The sequence below is a fragment of the Bos indicus genome, chromosome 12, assembly GCF_029378745.1.
Source record: "Bos indicus isolate NIAB-ARS_2022 breed Sahiwal x Tharparkar chromosome 12, NIAB-ARS_B.indTharparkar_mat_pri_1.0, whole genome shotgun sequence".
Classification (NCBI taxonomy): domain Eukaryota; kingdom Metazoa; phylum Chordata; class Mammalia; order Artiodactyla; family Bovidae; genus Bos; species Bos indicus.
The window spans coordinates 31,535,691-31,553,399 of record NC_091771.1 but is presented as its reverse complement, the minus strand read 5'-3'; the positions used below and the strand labels follow the sequence as shown (position 1 = coordinate 31,553,399).

The 17,709-nt window shown below is 43.9% G+C and overlaps 1 protein-coding gene across 1 annotated transcript in view; it reads right to left on the bottom strand.

Annotated features, from left to right (window-relative positions):
* The window catches only part of FLT1 (fms related receptor tyrosine kinase 1), a 205,037-nt gene that overhangs the window by 111,150 nt on the left and 76,178 nt on the right, over positions 1-17,709 (bottom strand). The window lies entirely within an intron of this gene.

The following is a 17,709-nucleotide window of genomic DNA, read 5'->3' as shown; positions in this document are numbered from 1 at the left end:
TATTTTCTACATGCTAAGTAATTTCTACTGTGCTAAGTGATTCATATACACTATTGCACTGATCTCCACAACATCCTGAAAAGTAGGAACTCTTATCCCCCCGTTGAATGGATGAAGAAATTGAGGATTAAGGAGGTTAAGTAAATTACCCACTAAATTACCTACTAAAGAGCTAGTAGGGCTTCCCAGGTGGCGCTAGTGGTAAAGAACCAGCCTGCCAATGCAGGAGACATAAGATTCAGGTTCTATCCCTGGGCTGGGAAGATCCCCTGGAGAAGGGCATGGCAACCCACTCCAGTATTCTTGCCTGGAGAATCCCATGGACGGAGGAGCCTGGTGGGTACAGTCCATAGGGTCGCAAAGAGTCAGACAAGACTGAAACAACTTAGCATGCATGCACAAAGAGCTGGTAAGCGGCAGAGGCGGACTTTGTAATCGGTTCTTACTCCAGAATCAATGCATTTAACCTGTGTGCCACATGTAACATGTCCATGTTCTATCATCATCTAAAAAGAAACTGTTATACTTTAGTGTTTCTTTGTATCCCGGGAGGAAAAGACTTCTCAAATAATCACTACACATACACCATTACTGTGTTGGGGACTGGATGTCTTTTTTTTTTTTTTTTTTTAGCCCTTTTGGTATTAATAACTCAGTCAACTGCTTTTCCCAAGATTTGACAAACAGCTCTCGTGATACACAACCGAAATGTACTGCGTGCCCACCGTGCACGTGGTCTGCAATGGCAGTCTACATTCCGTTAGGCATCCCCTGATTTCTGATCTCAGGTCTGTTCACCTTTACAGATCCATCACAGGAAATTCAGTGCAGTGTGTGCGCCTGCTTATGCTTGCCTGTGCTTTCCCTAAGGAGCTGGCTTTGAACAGTCCTGATTGTCAGACTTTCTGCAGTCCTCCTGCCTTTCTCTCCCCTCCCCCGCCACCCCAAATGCAGAGCTGGCTCTTTCTCTAAAGGATGGTTGTTGCAACTGGTGGAATCAGAGGGGAGAGATGAGCTTTAGCCCAATGAGGGTTAGTGTCTGTGTTTTCGACTCTCTGAAGAACCAGGTGAGGTGATTTAGCCCTTTGAGAAACTGCTCGTTTTAGTGCCTGTAATGGTACCTAAGACTCCTATAGTTACCTAAGCAGTCTCATTTTGTAAATGATTTCTAGCAAACTTAATCACCAGCCCAATACTAGAAGGTCTGCTCTACAGCCTGAATCTTTCTTAAGATAGTTGGTTTTTGTTGTTGTCTTTTTAGGATCCCCTTTCATCCTGTGATAAATGACATTAAGCTGACCTTTCTTTTAAAAATCTCTGTTCTGCTAAGTCGGGCTCTTGATTGGGCTGAAGGGAACCAGTTTCTAGTGGGCTGCTGTTATTGCACCAGGTCTGAGGCAGCCCTTGCACACATTTAAGCTGAACTAACTCTAGCGGTCACCAGTGAAGTGGGTGTTACAATCTCCACTTCACGATTCCTTTTACCAGTAAATAAGACAACTGAGACTCAGGAAAATCCAATGTCTTGCTCAGATTCATAGAGAAAGTGGCAGACAAATCTGGAGTTAGAACCCAGATATTCCTAACTCTTTCCACCACACCAGAACTCAGTCCATCCCACGAGATGAATTCTGCTCCCAAGGGAATCCCCCCCACCCCAAACTTTACCACCATGCTTCAGAGTCATGTTAGGAAACTCTGGGGGTCCTCTGAGGCCAACTGGTACAAAGTCAGACACAGGGAGAAGCGAAATCTTAGCTTTCAGAAGGGAGATATTAGCCCCGAGTCCTTTGGTGAGGGGTGGGGAAGGAGCAGAGGAATAGTTTATAATTACAGTTTTTAGTTGGTTAGTTTTCATCATTAAAATGCTAAAATTATAGGAAATCTTGGCCTTCTGCTGGCTGATGAAGTTCATCATTAGAAAAAAATCTTGCAGCAAAAGAAAGACCCCACTTTCATGGCAATCTTTTTTTTCCCCTTGGTAACTTAAAACTGTTGTCTGCACGAGTCCTAAATACGTTCTGGGATGAAGCTAGTCTTTTATTAGGAACACCAGTACACTTATGGCAGGCAACTGATTTAGAAGGGACCTCTGGGGTGGGCTGGGGGATACACGGCGGTGAGCTGAGCACCCCAACATCCAGTGGCTGCCTTATTTGAGCCTGAGCCATGCTTAGGAAGATGGTATATATTAATGTACAATGAAAGCACCTTTAATTTGGGGGTGAAAAGGCTCTAAAAGTTCTGCAGAGCCCCAAGATGCAGGTTAATCTCCCTCCCTTTTAATCTCTTCCGGATGATGGAAGCTGAGGGCTTCTTGTGCAAAGTCTGTGTCTTTGTTTGGGGTCTGACTGCCCATGCTCACTGTGATTAGAATCTGTTTGTGAAGAACAGTGAACCATTTCAAGTGAGGAAACAAAGGAGGAGGGCAGTAGTAAAGAGCAATCGAGGCTGTAAAATGTCTTTTTAAAAAGTGGAAAGGGGAAGAAAAAAAAAAAAAAGGACCACCTGGATCCCTGCCAAAGGACAGGACCAGGGGCGGCTCCCCATCGCCTCCCGCCCTCCTGCAGAAGGGCCTCGTGTAAACTTCCCTGCGCTGCTGCGGGTGTCGTGTCAAACGCTGGTGCGCGTGTGTCTGAGCCATCAGATTAACAGAATCTGCAAACACTATCTTTTCCCCTTCTCTCACATTCTCTTAAAACAAATAAAACAATACAGAGGAGAGGATGCTGGCAGAAGGCGGGCGGCGGAGCGCAGGCAGGAGTGTTTAGACAGAACGGTTCCTGCTCCTTCTGCTCCAGGAAAAGGGCCTGGGCCTCCGTGCTGGTCACAGGGTCAGGCTGGGGGGATTCTGGGGCGGGGGCGGGCGTCGGGGAGCCTTTCTGACACGGCCAGAGGACCTCGTGCCGCCTTGGAGCCCACAGTGAAAACTACTTCTTGTCTGAACGGCGCGGGGAGGGGAGTAGAGAAGGCTTTTTGGGGACTGGAGGCTGGGGTCAGCGCCAGGGACAATGGCAGGGGGCGTCCAGGGGGCTGGCCAGCTCTGCTGAGATAAGAGCTTTCCGTGAGCGTCTTGGCCCGTGGCGCTTCCTGCTCTCGAGGCCTCACGGTCCATTCACACTCGGAGCAAGGCCTGTCCTCCCAGCCTCTGTCTTCCTTCCTCCTCTCACCCCAGCTCGCCTCCACCGAGGGGCCCCTGGGATCCGCCCCCCCTCCCCCGACTCTGGGTCTCTCTCTCTCTCTCTTTTAGGGAATAGGGGCCAGGGTGTCCTGACTGACAGCCCTACATTGGGGTGACCATGGAGCTGGGAGGGGGTCACCTCCTCAGCTACACCCCGATAGGAGCCTTAGAGAAGTCATCCGTTTTCTTCATTCACTTTTCTTCCTAGTAAAAGGCTGGTCAGTGGAGGAAGGGTGATTGGAGAAATTTTATTTAAAAAGTCTTTAGGGAAATGTTTGGGGTAGTAAAGAACTCGCGTGCCAATGCAGAAGACATAAGAGACGGAGGTTCGATCCCTGGGTTGGGACGATCCCCTGGAGAAGGAAATGGTACCCCATTCCAGTATTCGTGCCTGGAGAATCCCATGGACAGAGGAGCCTGGCGGGTTATAGTCCATGGGACTGCAAAGAGTCAGACACAACTGAAGCAACTTAGCAGCAGCAACAGCAGGAGTGACTACAATAACCTCCTTTAATTCCAGAAGATTCAAGGAGTCTTAAGGTATTGACTCCAGTTGCTCAAGGAAGCATATGTCAAGCTATGGCTATGTATCGTTTGCATAAGGAGAGCAGATTACTATATCACAGTCAACATGGAAACATCCAGGTGGCCTTCAGGGCTAAATGGTGGGGAATCACATTAAGTAGAAATTCTAGACCAAGTCAGACCTGAGTCTGGATCATGGTTTTGCAACCTTCTGGTCATGGGAGGCAGGATGACAAGGTGGGGAGAATCATGTCATAGGAAATGGATCAGAGGCCTTGACTGGTCTTTCTAATTCCTTGAATACTTTTGAAATCGCTGGGTCACGTCAGCCCAAGGAATTACTCTTAATAAATTCGGGATTGGTGTCATGCCACCAGTGACCACGGAGGAAGTGGTAATGACCAGCACTGTGTCACTCACTGTCTGGAGTGGAAATGTGGTTGAGGAATTTGTTGCCTACAGCCCACAGAGGAGGAGAAAAGAAATCACTTTTCTCAGATCTCAGTTCCCTGAAAAATTGTATTTCTCTTGTTTTGCCTTTATCTCATGGGCCCCTTCTTCTTGCAAATGTCTATTTTATGTTTTTCTTTGACAGCTAGCAAGTAAAGCATGTGGGCCATATCTCTGTCTTACCCCATCTTCATCCAGATTTGCTAAATAATGAATTGCACTTTTCACGAACCACCTCGAATTCTTTGGGCATGGATGTGTTCTTAACTCAGTATCACCCTCATGTCTGCTAACGCAAAAGGACCTTCTCTGAATTATTTCCTTTCTGTTTTTTAATCCCTGTAAGAAAACTACTAAGACGTGGTAACATGGGGCTGCTTCCTTTGTTGGCAATGTTCAGATGGGGTGGAAAATGGTAAAATCTTCAGATTATTCAGGAAGTTAGAGTTGTTGTCTAGGTTGGTCATAGCTTTGCTTCCAAGGAGCAAGTGCCTTGTGTCTTTTAATTTCATGGCTGCAGTCACCATCTGCAGTGATTTTGGATGCAGTGATTTTCACTTGCTCCTTGGAAGAAAAGCTATGACCAACATAGACAGCATATTAAAAAGCAGAGACATTATTTTGCTGACAAAGGTCTGTCTAGTCAAAGCTATGGTTTTTCTAGTGGTCATGTATGGATGTGAGAGTTGGACTATAAAGAAAGCTGAGTGCTGAAGAATTGATGCTTCTGAACTGTGATGTTGGAGAAGACTCTTGAGAGTCCCTTGGACTGCAAGGAGATCAACCCAGTCCATCCTAAAGGAAATTAGTGCAGAATATTCATTGGAAGGACTGATGATGAAGCTGAAACTCCAATACTTTGGCCATCTGATGCAAAGAACTGACTCATTAGAAAAGCCCCTGATGCTGGGAAAGATTGAAGTTAGGAAGAGAAGGGGAATGAGATGGTTGGATGGACATGGATTTGAGCAAGCTACAAGAGTTGGTGGTGGACAGGGAAGCTTGGCTTGATACAGTCCATGGGGTTGCAAAGAGTTAGACACGACTGAGTGACTGAACTGACTAGAGGAGTTGTAATATCCTAGACCTGGCTGCACTGGTGAATTCTGCCTCAGCTCTTCAAACCCTCATTGCCCCACATCCTGTCCAGCCTACCATGGCACGTGGGCTCTGGACATTTACTGGCTTGTGTTCAGTTGTCTTCTGATACTTTTCCACGCGTTTGACTTTTCAATAACCATATCCTTAATAACAGAAGGAACTAAATCTTGTACTTCTTTCGGAGGACATGATTCTACTTCTTAAATGGACTGCTGCTGCTGCTAAGTCACTTCAGTCGTGTCGACTCTGTGTGACCCCATAGACGGCAGCCCACCAGGCTCCCCCATCCCTGGGATTCTCCAGGGAGGAACACTGGAGTGGGGTGCCATTTCCTTCTCCAATGCATGAAAGTGAAAAGTGAAAGTGAAGCCGCTCAGTCACGTCCGACTCCTAGTGCCCCCATGGACTGCAGCCCACCAGGCTCCTCCGTCCATGGGACTTTCCAGGCAAGAGTACTGGAGTGGGGTGCCATTGCCTTAAATGGAGTATGTGTGAACAAATTAGTTTTTTTATTGAATCAAATGGTGCTAGTAGTTATTAGCTGCTGGTTAAGTTATTTTCTATTAGCCTAGAAGGTGCTTCTGCACATGTCAGCACCATTGCTTGGGTAGAAATTCTCCAATACTATTTACTTGTCAGATGTGGATCCCAACATGATGAGTCCATCCTGGGTCATTAATGCTCCTCCTTGGGAGTGGACAGCCCTGATGGCGGTAACACGGCACTGGGTTGAGGGGGACGTGTGAGGTCACTGGAGGGTCAGCAGTGCCCCTTTCTCAATATGTGTGAGGTGAGTGATGGATGGCTGAGTTGGCACCCATGTGAGATTGAGTCCATGTCTAGTCCGCTGTTCTTGGTGGGCCAAGAAGACTGGCTCTTCTTGTTGGGCCATCACTCAGTGAGAGACACTGTGCTCTTCTGCTGGTCCCCAGGTAGCTGGGCTAAGCCCTGAGGTTATGATGATGAGTAAGACCTAGTCCCTGCTCTTAAGTAGCCCTCAGTCTGGTCAGATAATCACCGCTAACATGAACGACCTGTCTGCTGTGTACCAGGCATTGCACCGAGCATCTTACAAATTAATTTCTTTGGAGTAAATCACCATGGTTAGAAGACCTGTCCAAAGGTGCAAGCATGTTTTGGGGGGGGACATGAACCCAACGTCAGGGACTGTTTTGTCAGATTGTCAGCATTCACTGGACATTTGTGTGTATCTGATGTTAGGGAAGTAGCTTTGCAGTGGGCGGCCCCAGAGCAACCAAAAACAACTATAAGCAAACAGATTTGAGCTAAGTATTTGGGCTAAGTACTACTGGACTGTGCATGCATGCTAAATTGCTTCAGTCATGTCCAACTCTTTGCGACCCTATGGACCATAGCCTGCCTGGCTCCTCTGTCCATGGGATTCTCCAGGCAAGAATACTGGAGTGGGTTGTCCAGGGGATCTTCCCGACCCAGGGATCAAACCTGTATCTCTTACATCTCCTTCATCGGCAGGCAGGTTCTTTACCACTAGCGCCACCTGGGAAGCCCCACTACTGGGCTAAGTACTTTTATGCATTTTATCTCATTTAATCCCCCTAAACAACCTTAGGATGTCAGGAAACTTGGACCCAGAGAGGTGGTTCACTTCGCCCAGAATCACACAGCCAGCAGGTAATAGGAGCCAGGATGTAGACTCCAGAGCCCATGACCTTCAACTCTGGGCTACACTGCCTTTCTGCCTTCTCATGCCTTTTAAGGTTGTTCCTGATGTCATAACACAGGCTTTTCAAAACATACTTGCTTTCTGGATCATGAGTTTTTGAGCAAAAAATATTTAATGTCTACATGGTTGTGCATAATGACAGATGAAGTGCATGGATGGTGATGTGCTAGAAGGCCACTCGTCTGCAGTCTCTGGCATATCAGCCAGGACTGGCTTCCCAACGAGATCCGTGGAACACTCTGGGCCTCATCTCTGAAATGGTAGTAACTACAGTCCTTGTCTCATAGAAGTTCTGTAAGAGTTAAATGAGAGCCAGTACATATAAAGCACTTATCCTTTGCTTTTCAGTTGCTAAGTCGTGTCTGACTCTTTGCGACCCTATGGACTGCAGCACGCCAGGCCTCCCTGTCCTTCACTATCTCCTGGAGCTTGCTCAGATTCATGTCCATTGACTTGGTGACGCCATCCAACCATCTCATCCTCTGCTGCTCCCTTCTCCTCCTGTCCTCAATCTTTCCCAGCATCAGGGTCTTTTCCAATGAGTCAGCTCTTCGCATCAGGTGGCCAAAGTTAGGTGCTTAATAAGTTTCAATAATAAGGAAAAAAAAAAAAAACAAACCCAGGCCATACAGTCTACTGGCCATAATCTTTCATTTGGCTGTAAGTAGAGTCTAAATACCATTTCTCTTTTCCTCACCTCACTTATCCAGTAACTTTTTCACACTCACAAAAAGAGGATTTCTCAATGAGGTAACAATCTCTGATTATCTCACATGTTTTCAGTGAAGAGGACAAGGCATGTAGAACATGAAAGGCCTAAGAAAAAGGGATAATAAGCAGCCACACAACTTTTTAAAAGGCCTGAGTGCAAACCTAAGACTTTGATCTTCAGACATGGAAGGCGAGCTTTGGAGCCATAATGCGCATAACGTGGGCTAAGGACGGGAGTAAGACACCCTCCCACCCCCACACTGAGTCTGTACAAGCCCATCATTCTGTAAGTGCCATGGGGGTGGGGGGTAACCAGAGAGCAGGACGCCTGGGTGGTGGCCAGGGAAGGCGAGCTGGAGCAGAATGACTGGCTGGCAAAGTTTTTAGCCTCCATTCAAGAAGTCCTACGTTGGGTCCAAACCTCCCTTCCCAGATTTGGTTTTCATTTTACCTCGTCCTGGTAAGCCAGCCAATGACTCTCTAAGCATCTCCTCTTCAACCCCTCCCTGTCATTCCCCTGAGTCCCTCTATCAGATCTGTCCTCTCCCTTCCCATCTGATCCCCCCAGGACTTCCCATCACCTTAGGACCCAGATCTCCTCCCCTGCCTCACCATGGTGCTCCCTCTTAACTGCCGTCCATTGAAACCATGTGGGTTTGTTTAGTCAACCAGAGTGGAAGCACCTCCCTGGAGAAGGAAATGGCACCTCACTCCAGGATTTTTGCCTGGGAAATCCCATGGACAGAGGAGCATGGCGGGCTACAGTCCATGGGGTCACACAGAGTCAGACACGACTGGGCATGATAAACACCTTTCAGCAGGATGCAATACAATGTTGTAGTGAAAATAAGAATAACAGGAATTGCAAATACTTTCTAATTTTCCTTGTTATGGCTTCTTAGATACACTCATCATTTAAAAGTGGACAGTTCATTTCCAAATACATGGGGTTTTTGAAGTATCTTTGATATTAATTTCTCATTTAAATGCTTTCTTTTCTGCAATCACCTGCAGTGTTTTTTTCAGTCTTTTAATTTTATCGAGGCTTTCAATGGCTAAGTCAAAGAATCTCTCTTGGTAAATGTCACATTGCACTTGAAAATACGTGGGTTACTTTCAAACATCTTTTGGTAGTGATTTCTAACAATTCCACAGGGATAAGAGAACAGACTCTGTATGATTTCAATACCTTCAGACCATGACATTTCTGCACCTTGATTTATGTCCCTGAATATGCACCAGTGTCTCCTGTTTTATACCTATGGGAACTTGAATAGAACTTGTATCCTGCTGTTGTGTTAAAATTGTATAAATCTTAACTATGTTGAATTGGTTCATAGTGCTTCTCAGGTCTACTGTATCCTTTGCTTTTCTGTCTATTAATTTTTGAGAGTCTGATATTGAAACTACAATTGAAACTACAATCTTATCTACCTAAAAAATAATCATAATGTATTTAACTTTGTTCTGTATTTTCCAAGTCTCCTGTAAATGTGCTACCATACTTTCATAATCTAAAAAAGAATAAACAGGAATAATAAGCAGACAGAAATTTGAGACTTGGGTCTAGTCCTGGGCTTGCCATCATCTAGCTATGAGGGGAAGAATAATTATCTGTGAGCTTCAGTTTCTCATCTATAAAACAAGCTCTCTTTAATCTCTAAAATATCTTAAGTTCTTAAAATTTTTTTTGAAGGATAGTTGATTTACAGTGTGTTAGTTTCTGCTGTACAGCAAAGTGAATCGGCTATACATAACCACATATCCACTCTTTTTTAGATTCTTTTCCCACATAGTTCATTAGAGTATTGAGTAGAGTTCCCTGTGCTATACAGCAGGTCATTATCTATTTTATATACACTAATGTTTATACGTAAGTCTCAATCTCCCAATTTATCCCTCCTCTGTCCTTTCCCCACTGGTAACCATAGGTTTGTTTTCTACATCCGTGACTCTATTTCTGTTTTGTAAATAAGTTCATTTATACCATTTTTTAAGAGTCCACAATATCATATGATATTTAGAATGTCTTAAATTCTACGTGAATGAATCACTCACAGTGACTAGACCCAGGCGTGTCGAGGCTGATGCCCGCACCTCCATGTCCCCTTCCATCAGCTGTAAACCCTTATGCATTCTCCTTCATCTCCTTTTATCAATCTTCCATGAGCTTCGTGAGGCGGGCTGAGGGTTGAGTGTTTGCTGAATCCTGACCCAGAAAATGAATCCTGAACCACGAATGGGAGGGAATGGGACTTCCCTGTAGGACAGGAAACAGGCCTGCATGGTGGGAAAGCCACAGAGACGGCAGCACTATTGATGGAGCATCAGTCCACTGTTTGATTCGCTGTCCTCCTGAGGTTGGTCCTATACAGGCTCGCTTGTCCCCGTGGGGTCTCTACCCCCTCAAAGGGTCTATCTACTCCCTCTGCAGGTTTGGGGCCTGAACCAGCTTCATTCACATCATCCTTGGTTCCCAAAGAGATTGTGAGATTGGAGTCAGATTCCCCCAACAGCTGCTAAGTTCTTTCTTCTTTCCTCCCCAACCCCAGTTCAACTTTAACCCAACCAGTGGAATCTGAGATCGCTGGTGACAAGAGTAAACCCAAAAAGTGAGGCCAATGCTCTCCCAAACCTGTCCCCTCGAGGACTTCTGCTCCTTCCTCTAGGAACCCACAGTGATCCACCGTGGCTCACTAACAGTAACCTTCTGAAATGCCAACCTACGTAGCCTCTTCTATCCCAGATCTGAAAACACCTGAGAGAGAAAATTCTGAGCTTCAGTTTCCTTATGGGGAAATTGTGGCCATCATGTAGAATTGTTGCACAGATTAGGGGTAATGTATGGAATGGAACGCACACAACTTTGGCCCTAGAAAGGATCATTGGTTCAATCTCTTACAGCTATCATCATGAAGTAGTCAACTGCATTCAAGGTGACAAAACATCCCATGAGTATTCTAGAGACGGTATGAAGAAGTGACTATTGAAGCTCATTAGGAAGTACCACCTGGACCCCAGTCTAAATTGATCACACGCTTCCTTCTAGTCCAGGCCACCAGGTTCTGCTTTTTCACTTAAAAGGGCAGTGAAGTTTATCAGGTTGGCCAAAAGGTTCATCGGGCTTTTTCCATAATATCTTATGGAAAGATGTATTGGCCAATACATGAGAACCGCAGACCAAGGCCCATGTTTCAAGATACAGTCTCTCCAGCCCATGGATACATAACTAAGATGTGCCTTTCCAAGGAAAGGTGTATGTTTTACAAGGGATTTGTTTACATGTTATCTCAGGATCTTGTGTCAGGATAGGAGTTTCTAGATTTGGTCATGAAAATGCCCATTCAATTAAAAAAAAAAACAACTGTGAACATGGGCTGAAGACAATTGGGGCGGTTCTGCCAACGTTCTGGAGGAATCTCCCCAAATTGCGGGTTGCCACCTTTTGGTCTTCCTACTCCAGGGAAGCTAACATTGAACTTTGCTCAAAAGCTCCCTCTCAAAATCACCCAGCAAGACTTCCTATGACTCAGCCTTTTGGTTCAATTTAAACACACAATGGAACGTTTGATAGGAATTACAGGAGACAGTTAATTCATTAGCAACAATTATTCATTGGACTCCCCGTATTCCTAGGAAGAGTGGGGAATGAGGAAAATCTCACAAAGAGTAGGAAAGCGGCAAAAAGGCATTGGCGAATGAGCTCGCTCTGTTGAGATCTCTGCATGAAATATTAATAAGGGCTGTTGGAAGACTCACACGGGCGGCGAGGACTTCCTTATCCCATCATTATATAACAGAAGCAAGACGTTTCCCAAGTGAGCAGCCACTTCTGGTTTGTGATGAAAGCTTCTTGGGGGCGGCCAGATTTACGCTGCTGTTGTTAAAGCTCAAAGTCCTATTCAGGTGGGCTTGGGTGAAGTGGTCATCTTTTAAGTCTTTGTATTCATTTGAGGTTTTGCGTGTGCCAAGTTAAAATTCTCTGGAGCCTGTCTGATTTGAGTCTGCCTAGGTATACCCACAAGAGACGTGGGTACAAATTGTATACTTAGAAGCAGTGTGATAAATATTAAAGCGTGAAGTATGTGATCAAATTTCCAAAACACGAGGTCATCTTAAATTACAGCTTCTCTCTGACATTGACCTACATCTAGCCGCAGGAGAGGTTGGCTTTTGCAGTGCTTAAACCGGTAAAACTTGTATTTTCTAGCTAGAAAAATCAGATACGGGACATAAAATTGTTTCAGCATAAAAAGAATAGACAGCCATGCTGGTAGTCAATTAAATTTGGGTCCTTGAATATATTTCTCATTAACTACCATTAATGATTGTTTTGTTTTTGCCCTGTTAATTTTACATACCCCACTGGTGCACAAAACTGCTTCTCCCAAATGATCTAGACCTAAGACATCCTTAATGATTCAGGCCTTCCTTTCTCTGCCAATTTGGTGATGTAAACAATAGAGAAATGCAATTAGGCAACTTCTCAGAGTTCCTAGAGGCCTCTGCCTCCGTATTTTGTAGGCCAACCCCGTCTCCCCTCCCCCACAAAACACTCCCCCCTACTGTCCCTGCAAGAGTGTTTCAGAAATGGAATGTCAAACCATGTAGCAGGGAATATAATTCCCTTTCTTTTTTAAAAAATTGAAGTAGAGTTGACTTACAATGTCGTGTGTGTCAATTGTTCAGTTGTGTCCAACACTTTGCGACCCCCATGGACTGTAGCCCACCAGGCTCCTCTGTCCATAGGATTTTCTAGGCAAGAATATTGGAGTGGGTTGCCATGCCCTTCTTCAGGGGAGCTTCCAGACCCAGGGATCAAACCCGGGGCTCCCTCATTTCAGGCAGATTCTTTGCCATCTGAACAATGCTGTGTTACAGGGAACATTTTTGGGCTGGGCAAAATGTTTGTTTGGACCTGGATGGGTAGGGTGGGGAGGGAGGTGGGAGGGGGATTCAGGACGGTGGGGACACATATATACCTATGGTTGATTCATACTCACGTGTGGTGGGAACCAGCACAGTGTTGTAAAGTAATTATCCTCCAATTTTAAAATCAATTTTTTAAAAGTTTAGATTTTTCCATAATATCTTATGGAAGACCCAAGCAAACTTTTTGGCCAACCCAATATTTTCTATCAAACACCTAAACACAGAATTATTTGAGACTCCAAATCTGATTTGCTTTAAACCTTTGGAAGTAGTTCCTTGAGATTCCATGGATGTCTATTAGGTTTTCTTAGCAAATCCACCATTTTAACTAAGAAAGCAATAAAGAGTACTCCACCCACGTCACCTTCCACGAGGTGAGAATCCAGTTACACTGCATGTGTTCTGAAAGACTGCGCTGGCAGAAGACCACACGGAGCAAGCACGGTTTTAGGACTAACCGGGCAAAGAACGCCGGTCTGAATGGGCTGGACGGGGCTGACAGAGCAAAACAGCAGCAGTGGAGGAGCTGCTACATTTTCTTCCTTAATGAGTGATTATCGACATTATAATTAGAGTCAGTTCTGCACCACAGCATACACCATTACATGTAAGACTTCTCTTAACAACCGCTCTGCATTCCTAAGTTTTTTGTTGTTGTTGTTGTTCATTTGGCCCTGACCTTCAGAGTTAATCCTGAGGTCCAGGGGCTTTATAATTTGTAAGAAGTGGAAGGGAAATAGTGTGCAACCACTAGGGAATTATTTCAAGCTCTTCAGAAAGAAGAAAACGTCATTTTAAGTGGTTGTCTCATTTCACTCGTTAACTCACTGGGTATTATAGGAAAGGGGAAGCAGGGCAGTTACCATTCACAGAAGGGGAAACTGGAGCCCAGATTAAATAACTGGCCAAGGTCACACAGAAGTCAGGGACAGGGCCAAGAATAGAACCCACTTCCTTCATTCCCAGGTCTCCATGCCCAAGACTGTGGAAAAGAGATGCTGCAGGTACGTATATAGAGAGGATACATAATCACCCAGTGGGTTTGACTTTACATCATTAAATTCTAAACACAAAATGTATGTATCTTTGTTTTGCTCAATCAGTAGATGTAGTAAGGCTATTTAGGCTGAATACGGACCATGTGCACAATGCATTGTAAGATATAGGCAATGTCAACACAGTGTATCAGATTTCTCTCGACAGATTTTTATGGGTCACAGATAGCTGGTAAAGGAAACGAGACTTTCACAAGAACCCAATATACCTAACATTTTCCATCAAAGCATGATGACACAGATGTGTTGCAACTCTGTTGTAATCTATTAGTGTTGTTGATGATAATTTGTGATGCTGAAAAGGGGAAAATTACAGTAGCCTCTTGTCTAAAGAATGTGTGTTCTAAAACCCAAACCGCCATCCTTAAAGGCTGCTGGCCTTGAACCTCCTTACATTAAAGAACCAGATTCAGTTCAGTTCAGTTACTCCATCGTGTAGGACTCCCTGCGACCCCATGAACCGCAATACACCAGGCCTCCCTGTCCATCACCAACTCCTGGAGTTTACTCAAACTCATGTCCATCGAGTCAGTGATGCCATCCAGCCATCCCATCCTCTGTCGTCCCCTTCTCCTCCTGCCCGCGATCCTTCCTAGCATCAGAGCCTTTTCCAATGAGTCAACTCTTCACATGAGGTGGCCCAGGTATTGGAGTTTCAGCATCAGTCCTTCCAATGAACACCCAAGACTGAAAAGAACCAGATTGCCCTTCCCCAATTTCTCCTGGCTTCCTCAAATTCATCCTCCCCATTCCCCAAAGAGGGGCCCCTTCCAAACAGCCCATATTGTTCCTTTACAGAGCATCCTCCATGGAGCAGGCGGCCTTATCTGAGCAATTTTTCTATGAGACTGGACCAGCAGTGTGACAGAGCTCACCAAGGACCATGAGATTGCAACCAGCTCACCTCGTGGGTAGTTCATAGTTCTACTTAGTTCTTCACAACCCAGGTTGGAGGGTGTGTGTGTGGGGGTGAAGTTCTAAAAATCTGGCAGCAGTCAGCTCTCTTACATTCCAGTGTACCCCACCCCAGCTTCAGCCAACGCGCAAGTCAGAACCACTTCCTCCCATGACTGGAAACAATGAATGGGGCTGGCCCCAGCTGCCCCGTTATACACTTGCGTTCATTCTTACTTTTGCCTAGCTCATCTATCTTGCCTTCTTCTTCTTCCCTGCTTCTGAAAATCATAAATTCTGTTTTCCTTGATTCCACAACCCAGCCCTACTAGATCTCCATTTCTAAAGCATGGCAAAATGACATTTTACTTTCCATAGTCTTAGCGCTCGTTTCTCAGAAATATTAGGTAAAAGTTCTCACAGTTGTGAAACTAGCTTTGCAGTGGGGAGAACAATGTTTTCCAAGTTCCTTGAAAGTTTTGGAGCCTTACATGGAGACATTTACCCTAATGCAAGCAATAATTACAACCTTGCAAGATTCCATGGCACTCTGTACCTTTCTCAAACACACTGCCTTATCTGAGCCTTATATACTCCCTATGAAGTGTATGTAATCACCCCTATTTCATACGAACAGAAGCTGTAAACTACACATGTGAAAAGCACTATAAGCTCACCACCCTTCTGTGTGCTCCCTGGTTAATGCTTAGGCCGACATGGGGCAAGTTAGGACAATTGATTTAGAAGTCTCTGCCAGTTGCTGGAGGTGAAAGAAATCCCACATTCCACCTCATTTGATATTATAGTAGAAAAATCTGCCTGCAATGAAGGAGATGTGGCCCGAGCCATGGGTTCGATCCCTGGGTTGGGAAGATCCCCTGGAGAAGGAAATGGCTAACCACTCTAGTATTCTTGCCTGGAAAATTCCATGGACCAGGGAGCCTGGGGGTTACAGTCCACTGGGTTGCAAAGAGTCAGACATAATTTAGCGACTAAACACACACACAATAATAACAATGTTTTTAAAAATTCAAAAGAGTCTGCTGCTTCTACTACTTTACTATCCAGATATGCAGAGAATTAAAAGGTGGGGAAGATTCTACTGTATTTTCCCTCAGCTCATTATGTATGTGAGCTTAAAAGTAACTACCTTTCCCCTATCCTTAATGTCTTAGGACAAATTCTAGGTGAATCAACAACCACAATGTCATTCAGTTTGAGCATAGCTTAGCAGCTTAGCACATTGTTTTTAAAGGAGGCAATTTTTGTTAAATTTATTTAAGGCTCTTAGTATTCACAAAGATGAACTACTTGAACAGTTCTGATCATTTTTAAAAATATATTTATTGGACTCCAGGAAACTATACAGTAAGTCTGAATCTCTTTACTTTAGACTCATTAACCAGTTGGCCACTTTAAACCAATGAATAGTTTTGAGCTACTTAAACACATTCTAACCTCAAAACTAATGCTTTGGTGTGGTCCATAGATAGATATATCTCTTAACTAGAACCTAAAAATTAAATACCAAGAATTATTCTACATATTCAAGAGTAATATGTATATATTAATCACGTAATCTCTTTTGACAAAGATGCACAGACAACGTTCTGCAAATATGTACTGTGTAACCCAGAATAAGTAAGATTTTTACAATCCATGCACTAGAACATCCATTATTCAAACGTCACTATCTGAAATTCCTGCCTGCCAGTGAATCTAAGTATATAAAAATAGTTCATAGAAAGTCATATTTGAAAAATTTTAGTAGTAAAAGAGGGCTTGTCTGTCAGTGTGAGCTCTGATCTCTCTGCAGGGTGAAATCAAGTTTTTCTATTTGCTCTCTAGTATACAAAGGTCCCATGTATCTTTCTGAAATATCTCTACATTAAATGTACTGATTCAACCATCAAGCATCAAAGTTGGACCTGACACAGGTAAGCTACTCAGTCTACTGACTTAAAAAATGAGAAACTCTTAAGGACACACACATCTTCTGCATTTCAAGCAACAATTTATTTGTAAGTGAATCATCACTGAAAGAGTGAAAACTTTCATTTGTGATCTGTCTTGTGATAGGAACAAAGAAAGAAAAGAAAGCCTTTAGCATTAAGAGAATACGTCAGATGGCCAACAAACATTTACAGAAGATTTAAGGTACTGCTCTCAATCTTTGAGAGAGTTCCAAGAGGAATAAGATATCTTTCTAGGCCTTGGCAAGCATACTTCGTAAAATGGGAGAAGGATCCTCCTTACCACAGAGAAATCAGGAAAAAAGGTAATGTTTATAAAGTTTCACTTCAGCTGACCTAATTCCCCAAACCACATTTTATTAGCATTATTCAAACTTAACTTTATAATATTGTGTTCTGTCACTCATAATTCTTATTTTCTAACATAGCCATTAGCTCTAATCTTGAATAGAAATGAAATTTTAGATTCTCTATTGTCAAATCACAATAAGAATATTCTTAAAAGCCTATGTTATTCTATAAAAATTCAACTCTATACCTTTATCCAAACCTAAAAGCTTAAGTTAGTTATTTTAAATGCATTTGCAAGTAATTATTGTTTAGTTGCTAAGTTGTGTCCAACTCTTGGCAACTCTATGGACTGTAGCCCCCCAGGCTCCTCTGTGCATGGGATTTCCCAGGTAAAAATACCTGAGTGGGTTGCCATTTCCTTCTCCAGGGGATCTTCCCGACCCAGGGATCAAACCTGAGACATCTGCACCGGCAGGCGGATTCTTTACCACTAAGCTACCTGGGAAGCCCCAGTTGTAATTTAGGTTAGCACAAACATCCAGGCCTTAAAGAGTCCATAAATATGGATGTCTATTTCCAAATCAGCAAAATAATAAAATCTCAGTATATTTTACTTTCTTTGGGGTTGAATAATCACAGTGGTAGAGAAGGTATTCCAGATCTGTGAGTTCTCATATTTCTATTCTTAGCAAAGGATTCACTCATATGAGAAATCAGATGTGTGAAAACAGTCACTTCTCAGGAATTACACACTCACCCAGGAACTTTCACAATCAGGATAATATGCCTTAAAAGATTAAAACACGAGATGAAGACAGGCTGAAATTGCAGGAAGTATCTATAAAACCAAGTAGCCTCTTCTTTTCATGCTAGAATTATATTGTGTTTATT